Genomic DNA, 6,308 nt, shown 5'->3' with positions numbered 1-6,308 from the left:
ATATAATAATTCAATTATGCAATCTTCAATCTTTTATTGTTTTCTTATTGCCATGAATAACTAAACACCTTTACTAAGGTTATGAACCCAAGGATGGGTGTTTTGTGATTGGGGATCCTGAAAAATATATGCATAATGGATTGTTAGGGTTTATTTGTTCTTCGTATTCAGCATATAGTTAGTGGTTGCAAACATTCGCTCACGCCATAAACTTTAGTTTATTTGGGAAAATAGCTAGGGTTAGGTAAGAACAAATAACAAGAACTCAGGGCTTTAAACTTTGTTTAATAGATTCACTTAGGAATAAGAGGAATTTACTTGGCATAATTAACCGCTCTTCATTCATACTTTCTTATCTTTGGAAAAAGCATAGAAAGAAATAATCTTTTCTTATTGGGAAATAGTTTAGATTCATATAGAGGTTAAGTGCATCCATACAAACAGTCCATTAGAAGTATATCAAGATCGATACCCATGATCATACACTTTATCTAACGGGGACACAACCTTGGTTCTTTTTACCCATATATTTACAACTTTAAATTTTCAGTCACTTTAAATTAGTCCACAACCCAAATCAATTATAAAACTCTTTTCTGGAATACACCAGGACCGCAAGATTAGTATAATACTTGTTTAGTAAACTTTTCACACCATATTCTCTGTGGGATTTGACCCCAACCTCGTTAGGTTACTATATTTGATAACGTCCACGTTATACCATTAATAGGTGTAAATTGAGCGTATCATTGGTAAAGGTAGCAATTGCTTCTACACTAGCAGCTTCAATAGGTGAAAATGGAAGCAAACATATTAGCAAGCAATATGCTGCCTATGTACTTGCCCTGATGTGTATCTATGCTGCTGGTTTTGGTTGGTCATTGGGTCCTCTAAGTTGGCTCATTCCAAGCGAAATATTTCCGATGAACATTCGATCAACTGGACGGAGCATAAGTGTGGCCGTGAACTTTGCCACCACATTTATGCTGTCTCAAACATTCTTGGCCATGCTCTGTCACTTCAAGTGTTAAGAATTAAACGAGCGATGCAGCGGAACCGATTAGGATGCACCAACACAAGAACAATAATGCAAGAAATCAATAAACGTAATGAACACAAGATTTACGTGAAAACCCAAGGAAAAACCATGGGGCACGAAGCGTAGATAAATCAACTATAAGGTGAGGAGTACAAAACGATCTTAACAGGGTGTCGAAACGCAACGAGATCAGAGGAAACGAAAGATTACAATCTCTCAATGAAAACTCCCTCTAACCCAAGTGTGGAATATAGTCTTGTGTGTAGTCTTGATAGTCTTGATAGTTGTTCTTTTTCTTGATGTTCTGGCCTAAAATCTCCTTTAAATAGGGGTTGAAGACGTTCAAAATCCCAGTTGGAATGGGACAAGCCAGTCGAATTCCAGTTGGAATGGGACAATTATCGAATCCCAATTGGAATGGGACAATTTCGATAAAACCCTTTTGGGACATATTCTAACAATCTCCACCTTGGACCAAAATACATCAACATCAACACTCATAGCCCCATAAAACCCCGAAAGGCAATTTAAGCATGAAGAACACCAACTAAGTCTAAGCAATGCTTAAACTTAGTAATAGCAAGTGGCTTGGTTAACATACCTGCGGGATTCTTTGATGTATGAACTTTCTTTACCACAATCTCCCCTACAACAATAGTATCTCTGATAAAGTGGTATTTAACACTAATATGCTTGGTCTTCGAGCGTTGAGAATCAGCCTTGGTAAGATGAATAACACTCTGGCTATTAGAAAATACAATGATAGTACCCTGTTGAACACCAAGATCAATAAAAAGACCTCGCAACCATGTAACTTTTTTTAACACCTTCAGTTGCAGCGATATACTCAGCTTTGGTAGTAGAAAGGGCTGCAATAAACTGTAATTGTGCTTTCAAGAGATAGCACCAGAGCACAATGAAAAAATGTAACCAGAAATAGACCTCCTACGATGGAGATCACCACCATAATCAGAATCAACAAACCCAACAATATCATAAGATGATGCCTTGGCTCTATCAAATACCAAATTAATATTAACGGACCCTTTCACATAATGAAGATTCCACTTCACGACATTCAAATGATCCTTTCCAAGATTATGCATGTATCGACTCACCATGCTTACCACAAAAGCTAAATTAGGTCTAGTGCAAACCTTAGCATATATAAGGCTACTAACAGCACTAGCATACGGGATAGTAGACATCCTCTCAATGTCCTCCTCAGACTTAGGACAAGAGTCAGCAGATAGTTTGAAATGAGCAGCAAACGGAGTAGAAACAAGTTTACAATCAAACATATTAAACCTATCGAGGGCTTTCTCAAAATACTTCCTCTGAGATAGGTAAAGTTTCCTAGCTTTTCTGTCACGACCCAACCCGCCATGACTGGCACCCATCTAAATCCTAATGGGCGAACCAACATACATACCACCTAATCCATTCAATACGATTTTTATATAAATCAAGCTAAATAATTATTACTCATTTGACAATAATAGAACAAGTAAATCATGCCATAAATATTGTAGTAAGTGTGAAAGTTTTAAATATTACAATTCTCAAAATCCAAAAGTCATCGTATAGGACTCTAAGCCAAAACATGTCTAAGAACTGAAATCTGCCTAATAAATATTCATCATGTCCGAGAATAACAAAAGACATCATAAGTAGAATATCTTCGGGCGGCCTGGCATGAGAAGGAGCTCACCCCAAAATCTGTCAGCAATTATCCTCCATGCTAGATGTAAGGACGAGTAGCTGTCTCTATACCAAAATATGCACTCAAAAAATGCAGCAAGGTAGTATGAGTACAAACACTATGTACCGGTAAGCATCATCGGCCGACTAAGATTAGTATCAAGCATATCTTATGAAATCAATAGAATAAACAAGCCAGACAATCATGCACGAATATCAATACATCAGAACAAGTCAACCACGGACAATCACAACAAATCACCAAATTGCCAAGAATCACAAACACGTCAACCACAACGAAAATAAATTTACCACCATAACCCCACTCGTTGTACACACATGCTATCTGATGTCATAGCTCAGTAGTCATGACCTTTAGGGGACCCATAGTGTCCATGTACCACTCGTTCCAGAACACTCCTCGAACCCGAGTACAACCTTCGCTCCGGAACGAACCTCGAACACAAGATATAATAATAAACCTCTCGTTTTCGAAACTATCCTCGGACCACGAGCCCATAATCTAGGCCACATGTGTGCCTTGTCATACCTTTTACAGGACAGTGTTTCTTACCTTCTAAATATCCATATTCACCTCATCATTTCATGTCACAATACCCTCGAGAAGACTATATTAACTTCTCAATCACAACACATCCACTGCAGATTAAATCACACAGGAATAATGGCATGAAGCCTACACAACACTCAATCACAAGCACATAGGAGCTTAACTACACAATATCATGTAATGAATACTAGACATGCTTTCTCCTAATGAAAACACAAAACATACATTCAACTAACCAAAGTCTAACTCAAGTAAATCGTAACCTACCTCAGAGTAGAGCTGGATCAATACCTGTCACTCTGCTACAGCCTTTTCTTTCCTCAAAGCCTCAATACGTTCGCGGTCTAGAAATAGAAGGCTTAATGAGTCACATTGCTCAATTCGCAAATACCAAGGCAAGAAATACCCTTCCCTCTCCTCATTCTAAGGGTGGGTGGTTTTCTAGGTGATCAACAACCTATCAAAGCCCCTAATAATCATAAACCATTAATTGATACCACATTCGATCAAACATTCCCATTACAATAGTTTTCTATGGAAAAGATACCATTTTTATAGAACCCTAGGTCCCAATCACTTAGTTTACTATTCTAACTGTTCAATTTATGACAAACAGCAACTAATCAATCCATTTAAATGATAAATACGAGTTAATAATTCCCACCCATCAAGTTTAGATGGTTTATTGATATTTTAGGGTTCCTACTTCACTTTCACCATTAAAGACCCAAGAAGATGATTACAATAACGGAGGTAATGGGATGGTAGAATGGAAAGCAAAGAGACTTACCTCTCAAGGTTAACTTGCCCTAGCTTGGAAATCCTCTCTAAGTGCATGTTGGGAAGTGTGTTGGTGTGTTATGAATGAAAATATAAAACTAAGGCATTTAAACACGGATACTGCCTTCCCGTCGACCGCTGCGACGGTCACTACGCTGCTGCAGCGGTCCCACTATAGCGGCTAAGCCACCGCTATAGCGGTCCCATAATAAATCCGCTTACTGCTATAGCGGTCATCACCCCACTATAGCGGCATCACCGTAGCGGGAAAAGGCCCGTCACAGTGGCCCCAAGAGAAAATGGCGGACCGCTGGGAGCGGTCAATCCACCGCTACAGTGGCCCACCTATCACCCTACATTTCATCCAATGCCTCAAAAACACAACACAAAACATGCAAACATACAAAACGACGCCCTACGAATCCACCCGCGGCCTCGAAATTCCCAATGGAGTCCTAAATTCCCATAATGACCGGAAGAGTAGTTACAACTGATACAAATTAAGACATCGTTCGTCCCTGAACAGACAAGGATAAGAATCTAGGGAGGAGTTACCTGACTCGAGAAAAAACCGAGGGTATTTGCTACGCATATCCGACTCTGTTTCCCAAGTAGCTTCTTCTACTGGTCGATTCTTCCACTGAACTTTTACGGAGGCTATTTCCTTAGACCTCAACTTACGAACATCCCTGTTTAAGATAGCAACGGGCTCTTTCTCATACGATATATTTTCATCTAACAGAACCGAATCCCAACGGATGATATAGGAACCATCGCCGTGGTACCTCTTCAACATCGACACATGGAACACCGGATGAACGCCTGATAAACCCGGAGGTAAAGCCAACTTGTAAGCCACCTCCCCCACACATTTAAGAATCTCAAACGGACCAATGAACCTCAAGATAAACTTACCTTTTTTCCCAAACCTCATCACACCCTTCATGGGTGAGACCTTCAATAGCACTTGCTCTCCTTCCTCAAACTCGAGATCTCAGACCTTGCGGTCCACATACTCCTTCTGTCTATTATGTGCTGCCAAAAGCTTGGCTTGAATCACCTTCACCTTCTCTAGGGACTTTCTCAGAAGATCAGTACCCCATGGCCTCACCTCGAATACATCAAACAATCCAATAGGAGACCTACACCTCCTTTTATATAATGCCTCAAATAGGGCCATACCAATACTCGAGTGATAGCTGTTATTGTAAGCAAATTCGGCTAAGGGCAAGAACTGATCCCAATGCCCACCTAAGTCTATCATACACACACGAAGCATATCCTCAAGAACCTGAATAGTCCGCTCAGACTGCCCGTCAGTCTAAGGATCGAAGGCGGTGCTAAGATCTAACTTAGTACTCAACTCTTTATGCAAACATTGCCAGAACCTGGATGTGAACGTGGTGCCCCTGTCGGACACGATGGAGATATGAACCCCATGGAGTCTAAGCACCTCCCAAATGTAAACCTTAGCCAACTTCTCTGCATCATAAGTTATCTTACCGGAATAAAGTGAGCAGACTTAGTCAACCTGTCAACAATAACCCAAATAGAGTAAAACTTCCTTAGTGTCTTTGGAAGACCTACCACGAAGTCCATAGCTATTCTTTCCCACTTCCATTCAAGAATGGGCATCCTTTGCAATGTACCCCCAGGTTTCTGATGTTCATACTTCACCTGTTGGCAATTTAGGCACTGCGCAACGGACTCTACAATATACCGCTTCATCCTAGTCCACCAGTGATGTTACCTCAAATCACGATACATCTTAGTAACACTTGGGTGGATAGAATACCTCGAACTATGAGCCTCTGTCAGAATGGTCTTAATCAAGTCACCCACACGTGGCACACACACTCGCTATTTGATTCGCAGCACGCCCTTCTCATCAGTCATGGCCTCCTTGACCTTACCACGCAACACCTTATCTCGTATTTTACATAGCTTAGCATCTTCAAACTACTTAGCCTTAATCGCTCTAAAAAATGATGATCGAGCCTCAACACAAGCCAACACCTGCCCGTGTTAGAGATATCCAAGCCTCATAAAAGCGTTACGCCGCAGTCCGCGCCTCTCTAGCCAACGGACGCTCAGAAGAAATTAAACGAGCTAGACTTCCCATACTAGCCGACTTCCGGCTCAATGCATCAGCTACCATATTAGCCTTACCAGGGTGATACAAAATGGTGATGTCATAGTTCTTCAGCAGTTCCATCC

General features: G+C 40.7%; 1 pseudogene; it reads left to right on the top strand.

The window, feature by feature from the left end:
- LOC132034858 (sugar transport protein 5-like) overlaps positions 1–1,031 on the top strand; it is a 4,734-nt pseudogene extending 3,703 nt beyond the window's left edge.
- Positions 1,032–6,308: the final 5,277 nt, after the last annotated feature.

The sequence above is a fragment of the Lycium ferocissimum genome, chromosome 10 (genome assembly GCF_029784015.1).
Source record: "Lycium ferocissimum isolate CSIRO_LF1 chromosome 10, AGI_CSIRO_Lferr_CH_V1, whole genome shotgun sequence".
Lineage (NCBI taxonomy): Eukaryota > Viridiplantae > Streptophyta > Magnoliopsida > Solanales > Solanaceae > Lycium > Lycium ferocissimum.
This window is presented reverse-complemented; position numbering and strand designations above follow the sequence as displayed.